This window comes from Neophocaena asiaeorientalis, unplaced genomic scaffold, assembly GCF_003031525.2.
Source record: "Neophocaena asiaeorientalis asiaeorientalis breed wild unplaced genomic scaffold, Neophocaena_asiaeorientalis_V1.1 scaffold105, whole genome shotgun sequence".
Taxonomy (NCBI): Eukaryota; Metazoa; Chordata; class Mammalia; order Artiodactyla; family Phocoenidae; genus Neophocaena; species Neophocaena asiaeorientalis.
In genome coordinates this window covers 4277500-4294716 of record NW_020172162.1, presented here as the reverse complement: position 1 = coordinate 4294716, position 17217 = coordinate 4277500, and the positions used below count along the sequence as shown (strand labels likewise).

The window sequence follows — 17217 nt, the reverse complement described above, 5'->3', positions numbered from 1 at the left end:
TTCATTTTTATTTCCTTTTTACTGCCTTTGTTTGGGTTTGTTGAATTTTTTTAGAATTCTATTTTGATTTATCTATAGGTTTTTTTTTTGAGTGTATCTCTTAGTACAGATCTTTTAGTGTTTGCTCTACATATGACATTTTATATACATAACTTATTACAGTGTACTGGTGTTATTTGTTTCCTTTTATCTGAGAATATCTTGGTTTCCTCCTTCATTCTTGATGGATACTTTCACTGGATGTAGAATTCTGGGTTGACAGTTTTTTCTTTCTGCACTTGAAAAATGTGCAACTTCCTTCTGGTCTCTATGATGAGAAATCTGTTGTCCTTCAAATTGTTTTTCCCTGTAGGTAAAGTGTCATTTCTCTCTTGCTGCTTTTCTTTGTCTTTATTTTTCAGAAGTGACTATGATGTGTCTTAATGTTGGTTTCATTCTGTTTGGAGTTCACTCAGCTTCCTTAATTTGTAGGCTTATATCTTTTGCCAAATTTGGGAGTTTTTAGCCATTATTTCTTCAATTGCTTTTTCAGTCCTGCTATCTTTGCTCTTTCCTTCCGAGATTCCAGTAACACAAATGTTAGATTTTTGTTATAGATCCACAGGTCTCTGAGGCTGTATTTTTTGTCAGTCTGTTTTCTCTCTGTTGTGTGGATTGTGTAATTTTATTTTTCTGTCTTCTAGTTCACTAATTCCTCTGTCCACTCCATTTTGCTGTTGAGTCAATCCATTGAGTTTTATATTTCAGTTATTATATTTTTCAGCCCTAAATTTCCATTTCATGGCTTTTCTTCGTAACTTCTGTTTCTCAGCTGAGACTTTATATATTTAATTTGTTTCAAGTGTTTGAAATTGCTGTTGAAGACTTTTTAGGATGGCTTCTTTAAAACAATTCTAATGACTTTTTCATCTGAGTATTGACATTTATTGATTGTCTTTTTTTATTCCATTTAAGATCATCATGGTCCTTGGTATGACAAATAATATTCAATTAAAACCTGTACATTTGGGGTATTATGTAATGAAATTCTGGATCTTATTTTAGTATTCTGTTTTAGTTGGTTTTGTCTAAAACTTCTCCAGTAGGGAGACAAGCAAGCACTGCCTTCCCTGCAAGGTGGAGATAGAAATCCAGGTTCCCCATTTGGCCTCCATCAACACTCAAGCAGAGGGATGAGGGGGACTCTATGTTATTTCTGGGAAGGGGTGCATGTTCTAGCCCTCCATCAGGTCTCCAAAGGCACCTGATGAGGGGGTGCATGTTCCAGCCCTTCAATCAGGTCTCCAAAGGCACCTGATGATAAAATTATCCTGATTGGAAGGAGTGGGAGTGCCTTGTTACTGCTCCCATGACACCACAAGTTGGAAGTGGCCTCATTACTACGGGGCTATGTTAAAAGTCCTGACTCTCCCCTAGGCCTCCTCATCAATACCACCCTAACAGGGAAGGAGGAATGCTTATTCTGGTGTGAGTGGATGTCCAGGCTCTCCACATGGTCTCTGTCACTAACATTGCCAGTCATGGGGTGTGAGAAGCACTATTGCCCAGTGGGGATAAACATCCCAGCTCTACTGGGCCTTCTCTGGCACTACCCTGGCAGGGAGTTTAGGGTACCTTGTTACATCTGGGCAAGGGTGGGAGTCTAGTCTCCCTACTTAGCCTTTGCTGGCATGGGTGAGAATAGGGCCACAGTTTTGTTGTTGTGGTGGTGGTGCTGGTGGTGGTGGTTGACTGAAGTAGAGTGGTTACTGCTGAAAAATGTTCTGTCTTACTAGGCTCTCCTTTTTCTGGTCCTTTGGCTACAGAGACCAGGCTTTTATATTTCTCATCTATAATAATTGATCTAAAACATTGTTAGATTTTTTAAAAAATAAAACATTGTTAGAAAAAAATTCTTTCCAAATAGGTCTTAATTTATAGTGTTTATATTGTTTCAATTTTTTATAGTAAGATGCAGACATATTGAATTCACATACTTGCAATTATATAATTTGTGGTAGAAGTACTATCTACTATAAATGTATGTTTAATAAAATATATCTTATGCAGCAGAAATCTTCCCATTTTTCAGTGGTACTTAAGCCAAAACTAGAAATATTTATGTATTTACCTATCTAAACATTCATACATTCATCATCAGTGTCCTAAATGGTTTGCATAAGGATATTAGAGGCTTAGAAAATTATCTGCTAGATTGTTTTAATTTGATTAATTTATACCCCAGGTCTACTGCCTTTTTTTTTTCTGCTATCATTTAAAAGATAATTTCTCAATGCTGTGTTGGAATATTTTGTTATGAAATTTTTAAATAGTTCAAGAATTATGACATGGTTTAAGAGAGAAGAGATCCCAGGATTCTTAGTTAAGTAATCAATTCTGAACTAATCAGTGCTACATCATTAAAATATTCTGTATTATTCACATATTGATCATGGGCCTTGTTGTTTTCCCATGACATGAGGAATTTTTGTGATTGAACCTTGATTCCTCATGTTATAGAAACTTCTACCACTTCTTCATTGCCCTCAAAATCCCTCCTTTGGCTCATTAGTTACTTGTTAGTGCCACAGGTACTTGTACAGGTAAATGCTGGGTTGTCCTTGGAGAGAAGAAATGGTGAAATGTTGTCTGCTATTTTTATGTTTCAATTTAAAATGATGAACACTCTGCAAACTGAGAATATGTTGTTTAAAAAAACTTAAACTAGTTTGTCATATAGATGGTTAACACTTCACTTGTTTTTAAGAAGCTAAAATAAAATCAAGGAAGTGATACCAAGAACTCCTGTTTTAATTTAATTATTGTAGCAAAACACCTGATGTAATTTGCTGGAGTTGCCTCAAGAGTCCTTGGACAAATGTTTACATGTAGAGTAGCACTACGAAAATGATAAATAATAACTTTCCCACATTTAACAACTAAGTTGACAGAGAAATCAGAAGTCTGAACATTAATTAAACTCAACCCTTTCGTCCTTTCTCAGTTCTCATCACCACCCCAAAAAACCTTCAGTTTGATACTTTTGTGCTAATCAATTAAAGAAGTATATTTAAATATAATAGAAAGTTGATATCATATAAATAAGAAACCTGCCAACTTAAATTATTTCCTTTGAGAAAGGGGGAGTTGCTGTTGTTGCTTAAATAATTTTCATTAGTGCTATATATAGCTGAAGACTAGCAATTCAAATAATAATCTCTCTTCCCATAAGTGGGGTTTTCATGCTGAAGATAACACCTCGTATCAATTGGCCATGTATTTCCAGTTAGCTGTTTTCCCAGTCATGGTTCCCAAGTGAGCTCAGCCATCTGTATTCTCCCAAAGAACTCCATTGGGCTGGTGGTACACACACATTTGTGAAATACCAGCCACAGTCATGGTACAGTCAGTGTGTGGCCACGAAATAACCCCCTTCTATGTGCTTTCTCCCCTCTTCCATCCCTGTTACCTTTTCAGATTTGAGGCCACAATAATTCACTTGACTAATGTATTTTCTACATGAACAATACTCTAGTTAGGAGAAAGAGGACTATCAACAAGTTTCTTGAAAAACTGAATTTGTAGCCAAAAGAACTCTTAATAGAAACTTAGTTTGTAAATTCATGAAAATACTTGTTACCATTTCTGTCAACTTCATTTTGCTATTTGGGTCAACCAGTTTAGACTCTGTACATGTAAATTGTCTCTATATAATTTAGTAACTTAGGATTTTTACTACTAGTGATAGGGCTATGACCCCTCCCACTTTAGACACTTAAGCAGTGCTTAGCTAGATAAAGAAGCCAGCACTTGCTGGCAGTACTTAGTAGAAAAGCCACAAGACAACACTGTGTTTTATGAATTTGATGTTCTCACCTCCAAGTTAACTTTTTAAAATTGAGCCTCATCTTGAACTGAAAACAGTAAAATATAAAGATGATACTTTCACACTAATAGTTACTATTTGCAAAAGTGAAGGGAAATTATAGTAAATTCTCAGTTATCTGTCATGTTTGAGAATGTGGGATATTATGGTTAGTGGGGTATTGTGACTTAAAGGTTTTATGCAGCATATGCATATCTATACTCTAAACAAATTTGTGCAGTAGGCAAAATTTATCTTTGACCATGGTCTTTCCCCCCCCGCATGGGATCTTTCCTTGTTCACAGACACAGAACCTGTTCTTTTCTCTACTGCCCTAATAGGCCATCAAAACCTGGTCTTAAGGAAAAACTGACCCCTACAATGGAATTACATCACTCATACATTTAACTTATGCAAATGTAACTATTCTTGTTCATCAAAAGAATTTTCAGTGTGAGGCAGAATGTATTTTTAATATAAATATCATAGGCAATTCTGCCTAACATTATACTCAATGAGCATATGCCCCTGAGTGAGTGTAAAATAAGAAACAGAAATCTGCTATGTTCTCCATTGGTCTGAGTTCCTGATCACTTCTCATAGAGTGAGCGTCTCACCATTCTGAGGGTATTTCAAGTGTTAAAAGATTTTTTTTTTTTTTTTTTTTTTTTACACAAGGCTTTTTTATACAAGCCTCTTAAACACAAGCCAATGACTCCATCTGGTGTTGAACCAAATAAACAGTCATCAGCTCTAATACTGAGGGACAAAATGTCTGCTTTGGACTTATTAAGAAGTGTACTGTCTTCAGTCTGGTACCTTCAAAAGAGATTTTCAAGGATAATTTTATCTACATGGTTTTCACCTTACATGCCTATGTAAGGTTTGAATCCATTATGTAGTTTGAGTTTTTTCTTATTTATATGAGTTTTATATTTGCATTTTAACAGAAAATAATGGAATTAATCTGCTTATAGAATTATAGGCATTATTAAACCTCAACTAAATATGTAAAAGAAAGACAACTAGGTATCATTTTACTATTTCCATCTCTGAGGGAAAATTTGGGTGACACATTTTTATGTGTTTTTTTTTTGGTAATAGCACTTCTAAAATTACACCAAGTAAGCAGCCATTTACTCTATCAAATCCTAAGACCAGCCCTGATTTTACACACAGATTTCCAAGTTTCTCAACACTATAATATGATAAATACATCAACATTAAAACTGTGTATTTCACCTCTGGTTCTCAATTTTTTCATTTATAGAAAGTATTTGTATTTAGACACTCTCCAAATTGCAATTCTAGCTTCACTCAGTTTATTTTATAATTATTTTAGCTCTGAAATCTATGATTATTATTTCAGATGTGGACTAGATGCTGGAGACATAATTGCGTTGTTTAATCAGAGGGGATTTTAATATCTTGCAGTACTTCAAAGTCATCCCCATGAATTAAGGTTGCCATAACTACTGCTATGCAAAGATACCAATTAGTAGAGATGTATAGTTTCTAGAGCCTAATGATGTTTACTGTGTGAAATAAAAACATACTTTTTTCTGTTCCCTAAATCCAATTTGATAGAATAAGAGGGAAAAAACTAGATTTTTAGGACTTTGCTGGCCAACATTTGAGCTAAGATTTTAATTGGAAGAATGCATTTTTATAGAAAAGAATAGTGCAATATTGTTGCATCACAGAGTCTTAAATAGCATGGTTTATAAATGAGGTAACTTGTTTTTCTGGACTTATGGTCCATGGGGGAGGAAAAGACTGTCTTTACTACTTAGAATGTTTTCTTGCTTTTTTATGCTGTATCAGGAATATAACAAGTGTTATGTTTTGGCTGCATGTTATGGACAGGGACCCTGTAGAAAAAGACAAGGGACCCTGAGTTTCCTGACTCAGGTGCTAAACAAAAGCCAAAGAAAGTTTTTAAGCATCCTATAAGCCTTTTTGCTAGTACTGGTGGGACAGTGTTCCTGTTTTTCTCTGTTTCAGATTTATAATTGTTTATTTTACCATAATTATTTCATATTAATTTTTATATACTACAAAAATTTTTATTAGGTTAGAGCAGTTTTATTAGGCTAGAAAGTAAACATATGATACTTTCCTAGTGGAGAAATACTGAGAATAATACTGCTCAACTAGAAACAAGAAAGCTAAAATTGTGGTAGCACTTCCTCCAGGTATTTAACTCAAGCTTAAGCAGAGTTGTCTGAAAAGTTAACAGGAAAAGAAACTACTTGTGAAGTGTTAAAACCACAATCTAAGAAAAAATTTTTTCATAATGTCATATTATAGAGTATTAAGAACTAAATGTCATGGGCTTCCCTGGTGGTGCAAGTGGTTGAGAGTCCGCCTGCCGATGCAGGGGACATGGGTTCGTGCCCCCGTCCTAGAGGATCCCACATGCCACGGAGCGGCTAGGCCCGTGAGCCATGGCCACTGAGCCTGTGCGTCCGGAGCCTGTGCTCTGCAACGGGAGAGGCCACAGCAGTGAGAGGCCCGCGTACCGCAAAAAAAAAAAAGAACTAAATGTCACAGACTTGTTTAGTAGTATTTAATAAATACATTTTCCCTCATCTAAGATAAAAGCAACAACAACAGAAAGGCACCAAAATCCCAACATCAGTAGCTGAATTGTTTGGGTGTTTTGTTTTTGTTTTTTCATTCTTCTGGAGCCATGTGGCCAGCAATAGCACCATCTTTACATTTTAGGCAAAGAATGATTTTCAGGTTTTCTGTGTCTCACAGTGGGATGACAATCCAAAGTTAAAATTCATATTAATTATTTGAAACTTAGAACTTATTTTCTCACTCTGGCAAATCCTAAAAACAACCCATAAAAGCCAATTTTAAGTGCTCTATTGCCAAACAATAAAGTTAGTAGCAAAAATGATGGTTATATTCTATTTTAGCAGTGTTTGTGTGAGAAAATTTAACCTAAATTTTGATTGGGGATTTCAACAACACTGCCCCCCCATTCTACTGAATCACCTCCTTCCTCAGGCGACACTGGTAGAAGAAGGTTCCAGTAAGAGGTGAGAAGGGGTAGAAGTTCTAAATAGGCGCTGGGATTGGGAAGGAATAGTGGGGAGCTTTCTGAGGGTTTGTGAAGGTCTTTGCTTCTAGCAATGCAAACAGCAGATATAATAATAAGGAGGGCGGTTGCTATTCTCTAAAGGTTCCAGAAGTTTAACAATAAGTGTCCCTATTAATCACTAACACATGAAAAAGGTTTTAAGGATATATGAAGCCCAGTAAAATTTATTGAATGTGTGTTCCTTTCCCTTCTCCCTCCTTCCTTTGCTATACGGTTACATCTTGCCTTTGTCCCTGAGAGTCCTCCTCCACACCTCCTTATTTCCTGCTCCCTCTCCATATATCTGTTTTCTCCCAATCTTTTACATTCACTTACTTTCACTTTGATCCTTTAGTAAAATTTGGGACTATAGAGGTGTAGTACACAAATAATAGAACACAGTTCAATCTGCATTTTAAAATATTGCCTGACTTAGCTCTCTGAAGTCAGGGTCTGTTTTATTCATCAACTAACAGAATACAGTAGGCACTCAAAATATGTTGAGTGGGTAATGAACAAATAAATGCTGTTTTTGAGGACAGTTCTTTTATGGAGTTGAAATTCTAGGATGAAGAGCAAAATAGACTCTAGAGTGGGTGGGGGTAGACTAAAGAATAGGTTAGGAATATAACTGTGGTAGTGGTGGAGCAGCTGAATGAATTCACCCCCCTCTCCCTCCCTCCCTTAACACCATTGAAATGAATCAAAGGTAATGTCTACAGGTGTCCAGGAGTTTACAGTAGGAATAAGAAGAAAGGGGACATAAAAAGACCAGGCATGTATAAGTTGAGAACAAACTTATTAAGAAAACAAGTGAGCTTAAATTTTGGCTTTCATTTTGTCTGTATTTTTTAGGATTGGATTACATTAGGCTGCCAGTTCAGAGAATCCAATATAAGAATTATTTTTTTTTTCAATATAAGAATTCTTAAAAATAATAATAATAATTCTTATACAGGACAGTTTCTTTCTTTCTCATGTAAATGAAGGCAGTCCAGGACTGCTTCAGAAGCTCCATGTAATCATCAGGTGCCCAAATCCTTCCGTGTTTTTCCAGCAGCCTCAAGATGTGGCTTCATCTCTAAGATAGATATCCAAGATGGCCACTGTAGCTCCAGAATCACATCCGCATTCCAGATAGAAGAAGAATTTACTAGGAGAATAAGCATATGCTTCCTCACTTTAGTGACATTTATTATGCACACTCCATTACCCTTTATAATCACATTGGCCAAAGCTTACCAACTTGGTCACACCTAGATGCAAGGAAAGCTGGATAATTTATCTTTTTTCTGAGTGGCAATATACCCAACTAAAGATTTGGGGTTTTATTAACCATAGAAGAAGCAGAGAATCAGCACTAGGGACAACTAGCCATCTCTACCATATTGACCAATGGATTTTCTTGGAAAAATATCAATAATAAAAGGTAGACAAAGAATTGTTATAGAAAACACTCAATATTGTATTGTTTTTAAAATACAGATTCTCTTTTAATGTGTAAAATAGTTGAGGCTAGGTTGTGCTTGATATTAAATTATTTGAAGATACTTAGTAAACATTGTAATTAGAAGAAACAGCATTACAAATACTAAATTTAAAAAAGTACATTGATACCTAATAATTTTAATCTTAAATGCACATTGTTCAAGCCCCACACACCAAAAGGATGAGTAAAATTTGAGTATTTCACAAACGCTGTGCTAAAGAGTTATTTAATTTATATTTTAAATAAGACAGAACTGCTGGTTCGATGTATTGTAGCTCTTACTGTGTAGCTCTCAGAGCTAATAGTTACTGACCACTTATTATTCCAGTCACTGTGTGATTTCGTGTAATCCTCTGGCCTTCTAAGGTCACTATATTATCATTCACATTATACAGGTGAGGACATCAAGGCTAAAAGAGATTTAATTTTTCCTTGGAACCCAGTGTCGTTGGACTCTAATGCCAATGCTTCTAGTCATTATACTTTACTGCTGCTTCTTTATAAATGTTTAATAGTATAATCTATCTGATTGTTACCTTGTATCCACATAGAAAAGGATCTTCTCATTTTAAGTACTGATTCTTTTCACTTAATCATACTACTTTAAGCTCTAAAGATAATTGCAGAGGGACATTATGGAATAAAAACAGCTGGAGGCATCTGTCCATAAGTGAACAGTCACAACAAATAAAAGCAACCTCAGTATCTTATCCATAAGCATCTCATCAAAACCATCTTTGACAACACCACCTTTGCCTTATACAGTATTTGTTTAGATACAAAGTGGAAAGAAGCAAAAGGCTTCTTGGGAAATAAATTTTCTTCTAATTCATAATCAATTTGCTGGGGGGGGAGGTCACCTTAGGAGCAACCTTTACCCACTCAAAAATTCATCTCACATTAGCAGTGAGGATTCAGGTATCACCTCAACTCATTATTTTCCTTACTGATAAGTTTAAGGCATTCGTAATCAAATTTTAAGATTCTGCCTTCTTGACTTTACAGAATATGTCTCCTGCATTCTATTTCTACTCTCATCACTCTGGCATACATCCAGTTACCCCTTAACTAGACCATTACACTGTCTTAAAGTCTACCTCCCCTTAGCTTCTCCCCACAATTCAGACCATCCTAGAAGTTTCTCCTAATCTTCTAAAATCAAAGCTCAGTCACCTCATTTCCCTGCTTGACACATGCCTCTAATCCCAAGTGTCAGGGAAAGCTATGACCAAGTTAAAAGGCCATTTTATTAATTATTACCTACCACTTATACTAGGGGGAAAGAAGGGTCCCAACATACTGTTGTTGGTTACCTTACTATCTAAGAACTTACATTATTTGTCAGTCTTTGACTGTATCTAAGAACTTTACTGAGGAGGTTGAAGAAGCTCAGGAAAATAGACTTTAATTGAATGCAAATTTATATAGGAAAATAATGAACATTTCCTTCCTTACTAAGAAAAGCAGAGAGTAGACAAATCTGCTTGTTATTGGGGAAAAGGAGTGTTTACGGGGGAGGGGAAGTGGTAGAAAAAATGGCAACATTTAAAATTCAGAGCTTCCCTGGTGGCACAGTGGTTGAGAGTCCGCCTGCCGATGCAGGGGACACGGGTTCGTGCCCCGGTCCGGGAAGATCCCACGTGCCGCGGAGCGGCTGGGCCCGTGAGCCATGGCCGCTGAGCCTGCGCATCTGGAGCCTGTGCTCCGCAACGGGAGAGGCCACGACAGTGAGAGGCCCGTGTACCGCAAAAAAAAAAAAAAAAAAAAAAAAATCAGTATTCATGGCATTTTAGGCAATAATTCACACTCAAGAAAAATATTTAATAAAGCAAAATCATCCCTGCTACTCATAAGAATTGTTCTGAAAAGTAAAATTGCCATGAATCAAGTGCATTTAGTCTGGAGACCACCTTTTTGGTACAATTACTGTGTTTTAAACCATGGTTTCCATTGTTCCTAATAGTGTCTTTAGTCATCAACAGCTAGGGAAGAAATCTAGGGCACGGAGCTCTATAATCTTTAGAAATAGTAGCTCTCTGAAATTCCTTATAGAACTCAGGACCATTTTTGCTACTTTGGTTCCCCATTTACTGCTTACATTATTGCAAATGTTCTATAATAAATAATTTTCTTAAGCAGAGAGGATAGAAAGTATCCTAAAATCATTTTCATACACTAAATCTCTATTTCAGAGTAGTCTTGAAACTGTAAGAATTTTAGACGATTATCAAGTGAACAGTTTAGACTCTAAATGTACATGAGACAGTTAATGTACATTTTTCAAGGTAATCTTCAAACCCAGTTCAAAGATACCTTCTCTCATGTCACCGATAGGCACCAGTGTGTGATTCCAGTACCATTTTTTCATTTCTTCATCTGCAGATTTTTTGGCATGTTTAGGTGGTACTATTATTTTCTGATACAAATAAGCATAGTTTGGGGACTTTTTAAAAGTACCTCTTTGTTCAACACACTGCTTACATGGCCCAGTCTTTGTTTTTTGCCAGATCCTAGGATTGGGGGAATCATTTTTAAGTATTGGATTCTCTTTGTCTCTATGGTATGTGCAGCCCAGTTTTCCATGTGGCATCAACTAATATTGCTTTTTAAGAAGTGCTTTTTTATGACCCAGGGATACCAAAGAAAAACTTTTAACCCTGTCTTCAATATCTACCTGCTCTCATCTCTGGAAGAAAGATGACTTTATTTTTTGCTGTCTGAAGTTAATGTAGCAGAAAATCATCAGAACAAGACATAGACTAGAAGAAAATATTTGCAACACATATATCAGGCAAAGTCTTGTATTCAGAATAAAGAACACTTTCAACTCAGTAGCAAGAAGACAACCAGCCCAATTAAAAAAAAAATTAACAGAAGATTTGAATTGTCACTTCATGAATGAAGATATATAAATGACCAATAAGCACATTAAAAAATGTTCAATATTGATAGTTATCCAAGATATGCAAATTAAAACCACAATGCATTATTACTACACAAGGGCTTCTCAATTTCAGCACTTGACATTTTGGACCAAGTATTTCTTTGTTGTGAGGGGCTGCCCTGTATGTTTTAGGATGTTTGGCAGAATCCCTAGCCTCTACCAGGTACGTGTCAGTGGCAACTGACTTACCTACCAGTTGTGAAAACCAAAAATGTATCCAGACATTGTCAAATGACTCTAACGGGGCAAAATCACCCCCAGTTAAGAACCGCTGCACTACACCCATTAGATTGACTGAAATGAAAAATATTGACTATGCTAAGAGTTGGTGAAGATGTAAAGCCACTGGAACTCTCATACACTGCTGGCAGTAATGTAAAAATGGTTCAACCACTATGGAAAACAGTTTGGCAGTTCCTTAGAAAGTTAAACCTATGCTTGTTATATGAGCTGGCCATTCCACTCTAAGAAAGTAAAATGGAAACATATGTTCAATACAAACCTATCTAAGATCCTTAGGGAATGTACTGTCCTACTTAGATGAGAATTTTACACATGAATTGAAAATCTTAAGTACAAAGAACCTTTTCTTTGTTGACATGTAGCATTTTTTCCACTTCCTTACTGGGATCATTTTGCTTCTTCCTGAACTGAAGCTACTTCAGTGAGGATATATTGGTGTAGACTCTTACTTTTTCTCTCTTAAAATGTGTTTCTTGCATTCACTTTCTTAAAAGATAGTTTCATATATTAGTACAATTCAAGAAAGGCCATTTTCTCTCAGTGCTTCAAAGATATTATTCCCCCAGATCTTCTGGCTTCCATTGTTAAAAATTAGACTGTCAGTTTAGTTTTTCCTTTGTAGGTAATCTGACTTTTCTCTTGGATAACCTTTAAGATCTTCCCTTTTTCTTGGAATTTTTCAGTTTTACTCTATGTCAAGGTATATATTTCCTTTCAGTTATTCTGTATGGGATTCATTGTGCTTCCTGGAAATGAGGATTGGTGTCTTTAATCAGTTCTGGAAAATTCTCAGCCATCATCTCTTATAATATTGCCTTTCTCCTTCAAGAACTCCAATTAGATATATATTAGACCTTCTATTCCATCCTCCATGTTTTTTATTTCTTCTTCCATATTTTCCATCTCTTTGTATTATGTGCTACATTCTGGATTATTTCTTCAGATTTACTTTCTAGTTTATTAATAATTTTCTCCTCATCTATGCTGAATACACTGTTTATCTATTGAATTTTGTTCCAATTATTATAAAGTCTGTATTGGATTCATTTTTAAATATGGTTATTTTTTGATGGTTTCTTGTTCCTCATCCATACTTTCAATTTCCTTTAAAAAGTTAAGAAACATATTAAACTGGTAGTCTGCATCTATAATTCTAACACCTGAAGTCTTGCAGGTCTTAGGTGATTATTGTTTCTTCAGACCTCACTAATGGTGCTTTTTTTCATGGTATGTTTTATTATTGTAAGCTCACATTCATCAGAATTTTATCTCCTTCAGAGATAATCTGTATTTCTGACTGGAGCCTGGGGGACATAACCAACCCACTTTAACTGAATCCTTGCCTTGTTTTTTGATTGTTTCTTTTAAGATCAGGTAGATAAAGGGATTTAAGGCCCCAGCTCCTCATATGTGAGCCACTTTGTGCTTATAAATTTTCAGAGGAGGTTTTACCCCTTCTACCAAGAGCAAAAGTTGAAACAGGCAAATTTTTTACCTCCTTTTGTAGATGGGGTGTTTTTCCTAGTTAATGCTTTCAATGATAGTTTAGCCTTTTGGGGTTTGGCATCCCCCAGTTTCCCAAGTCCTAGGCTTTGTCATCTGTTCCCTATGCTGCTGCTCTAGGTTACTGGGGATTCATAGCTACCAGGATCAGTAATCCCTACCTCCTTGGATTCCTCCTATTGGCCATTTTTGACTTATGAGGATTGCTGTTACTTTGCCGGTTTAGCCATACCTTTTAAATTATATTTCTTATAGAAATATTTGTAGGTGTTTTTTACAACATGAGTAAGAATCATTATTATGGAGGTTAGCTATTACCCTAATCTGTCAGAGAGTGGTGCTGTCAGAGCTCCTTAAGGCTTATTACATCAAAGTACACTTTTAGGGGACTTAACCTGGCATTCCAGTGATTAAGACTACACCTTCCAATGCAGGGGGTGCAAGTTTGATCCCTGGTTTGGGAGCTAAAATCCCACATGCCTCATGGCCAAGAAACCAAAACATAAAACAGAAGCAATATTGTAACAAACCCAATAAAGACTTTAAAAATGGTCCACATAAAAAAAAAAATCTTAAAAAAAGCTGTACACTTTTAGTAAATGGCCTACAACTGTACTATCCAAGTTCTTATTTCTGCTTTTTTAGAATTTTTCTGACTCTTTCCTTGTGATCAAATGGTTGACTATCATTCTTTCTCTGTCAGTGTAAACAGTAGTAGTCCCTACTTCCTTCTAAATTACTGTAGAATTAGAAACTCAATAAACAAGCTTTTTGTAATTTTATACAAAATAAAAGTAAATTGTGTCTAAGAGAGGTAAACCAAAGGTTTTCCTCTGAGTACAGTACATATTCTTTGGTATATATACCCTGTACCATCTATTTAACTTATTTTTTCTTACTTGTTCTAGATTCTTTTTTTGAGATTGTCAAACGAGTCAATTCAGGTATAATGAGATATTACTATATAAATAGTGTATAATAATCACCTATTTTGTCGAAAATTACTGATTTTCAAATGTGAAAGAAAACATTTTAAGGGGTGTGTGTGTAAATAATCATTAGATTTAATCCTACCAAATCACTCTGAATTCTACTTATTGTGTGTGTGTGTGTAGGCAATACACAGTATTTAACAACTAAGTATTAGTTGTTAACAAATACTGTTAACAAATACAGTATTTAACAACTAAGAAAAATTACCATATTTTCTTACGTTTTAAGTCTGTTAAAGTGACTCTAATGATTGTGTGCCAGTTTGTCTTCATTTATGTTTTCATTTTTCTCTTTTACATAAAGTGTTATAATGTTTTCTAGATGTTATGGAGCATTCTTATTCTGGCAGTTGGCTCAGTGGGGAGTCAGTCTGGACTTCCTAGAAAGGGATGATGTTCTAATGACTTGGGTGGTCACAGAGGGTGGGGTGAACAGTCAATTATACAAAAGAGATTTAGGGAAAACAGTACAGGGGAAGATAGGGAGGGATGAAGAGAAAAGTTCATGGTCCCTTGGCCGCTTTCCTAATGGACATACAATCACTGGAATAGTAACAGTGGAAAGGAAACTATCAGACAACATCATGGTATAGTAGAAAGAACATGCCTTTGGAGTCGGACAGGCTTAAGTTCTAACCTTTGCTCAAGCCCCTTGCTATGTGACCTTAGGTATTTAACCTCTCTGTCTCACAGTTTCCCATTTCTGAAATGAAGATAGCATCTACCTATAGGGTTATTATAAGGGTTAAGAGTTCAAACATGTAAAGCATTTAGAAGAGTACCTGACACATACTAACTAAAATATGTGTTAGCTATGCTGTTAATATTACCAAATCTGCAACCATGAAGTGTAGCATCTATCTACTTCAAATCTTAGACTAAAAGTCAAATCAAATCTTAGACTAAAAATCTGGCCTTCCCTGGTGGCGCAGTGGTTGAAAGTCCACCTGCCGATGCAGGGGACACGGGTTTGTGCCCCGGTCCGGGTAAAAAAAAAAAAAAAAAAAAATCTTTGACTAAAACTCTGAGTTACTGGTTTTGAAGCTCTCCATCAACCGGGAGTCAGTTACCTAAGTGCCACGATAACAATCAGGTGTTTTGTATAACACAGAATCCTGCTTTCCAAGCCCTTTGTACCTCTTTGCCTTTGCAGTTTAAGGCATTTCTCAGTCCAAGTGTCCCTTTAGGAGCAAAAAGACTACAGTAGGTGGATCTTATAAGGAAATTATAAGAAGGTGGAGAAAGGAAGAAGGTATGGATATTGTTTTTAAAGAAGGTAGACTGGGAAGGAAAAAAATGTCTGGCTGATAGTAGATGCCTAATTAATATTGGTTGAATGAATACTGAATAAATAGGCCCAATATATCCATACATATAGAGATTCATGAATTTAACAGAAACATACACAACCAATCCCTGGTGTATAGATACATAAGTGTTAAGTAATTGATGAAACTTTCAGTAATATTTGGATGGATACTGTTTTAAATTATTAAGGCTTAAGAGACCAAGGAAAATACGAGCTTGATGTAGAGTGTCTCTTTCCCAAATGATGTATTGAAAATACTTTTTTTTCTTGACACAGCATAGCTTAGTTATCTGTGACATTTGAGGATAGAGGAAAAGGATGAGGTAAGGATATCACCAATAAATAAAAGCTAGAGTTAGTCTCCAAATATTTGTTTAATTTCCCCCTACCTTCCTAGGGATGTATAGAATACAATGAAATATTGAGAGGAAGTATACATATATACATTTTTGACAGCACCCTACAGTATCAGTAGCAAATCTCTTATGTTTTTTAGTGCATGGTAAGTTCAGTATATAATTGATGATATGGCAAGTCAAGCTGATCTGCTTAAAGTAATTTTTTTTTAGGGAACTAAAACTAGCAAATGATTTAAGCATTACTTGAAGAAAAAACAAAAGGTGGTTCTTGAAGATTTTTACAGAAAATATTAGAAACTGCTTTAGAATACTTTATAAATTTGGCAAGCCAAAAGCAGAATGAAGAAAATTATTAACTATTGTTTCACAGTGTTTTTGTGTCTCTATTGCAAGTAACACTGTCAATTTGAGCAAATACTGAGGTTTGCACTAAACATTACAGTGATGAAATCTGTAACTCTTTGAAAATCCCTTCTAAATCCTCAGAAAACTTTCTTCTCTCAAGAATATGTATTGAGTGATAGAAATAAGGAGGGAAAATTACATAGAATGGCACTGTACAATTTGTTGTTTGCTTGTTTTGAAGGTTGTATTTGTATGTGGTTGTTTTAAATCATATTTACATTTTTTGGATTCGCACTGTAGCATTTTCTTATTGGGTCCCCCCCACCAATCCCCCGTGAATTTTAGAAATTGAGTATTAGGTAATTTAAGAAGAGAAGAATCTTATACATCTTCCTACGCTTATCCTCTATGCACAGACAAGAAAGAAAATTTCCCGCAAAATTCTATATATTATTACAAATACCCAAATATTTTAAAGATAACTTTATACAGGATCTGGCACAATAAGGATGTAAACAAAATTATCACTACATTACTAAAATCTGATATATTTTGTTTAGGGTTGGTGAAGAGATTTTATCTTTCTTTAACCCAGGACAGTCTATCCTGTTTTATAACTTGTGCTCTGCTCTGACACTATATAATTTTTTTTAATAAAAGCAAAAAACAACAACAAAAAAAACACTGAAGGTTGGACTGCATTGGTATCTGGATCGGTTGAGTCCTTACCTGTTTGTCTGCTTTCTGATTGGCTGAAAACTGTTGCTAAGCTTGTTTTTTGTTCTTTGGGAAAGTCAAAAGTTGAATGTGACCTATTTGAACTGTATCCTGCTGCTTTTGACTCTGCTTTGCTCTTTCTCCGATCCACATACTTTTGTCTGCTATCTTTTGAAGTTTAGATTTTTTTTAACCCATCAATTTGTAAATTTAGAGTGCAGTATTTTAAGGTTTTAAGATTTTAATTGTACATTTGTAATGCACAAATTAGAGTACAGTGGTTTGTTCTTTTTTTAATCTGGTTGAATACTTGAAAGTTGAATTTTCTGACATTTAAAGCACGTTCTAATTGTAAAGAGCAAATACATTATTTAAAGACCT

At 35.4% G+C, this 17217-nt stretch overlaps 1 protein-coding gene and 1 non-coding gene across 3 annotated transcripts in view; one reads left to right on the top strand and one right to left on the bottom strand.

The window, feature by feature from the left end:
• The window catches only part of SESN1 (sestrin 1), a 104043-nt gene that overhangs the window by 55101 nt on the left and 31725 nt on the right, over window positions 1-17217 (top strand). The gene's annotated exons all lie outside the window — the stretch shown is intronic.
• Window positions 9273-9388, bottom strand: LOC112406902 (U12 minor spliceosomal RNA). Its single transcript, XR_003004635.1, has one exon. It is a non-coding gene; the product is annotated as a U12 minor spliceosomal RNA (small nuclear RNA).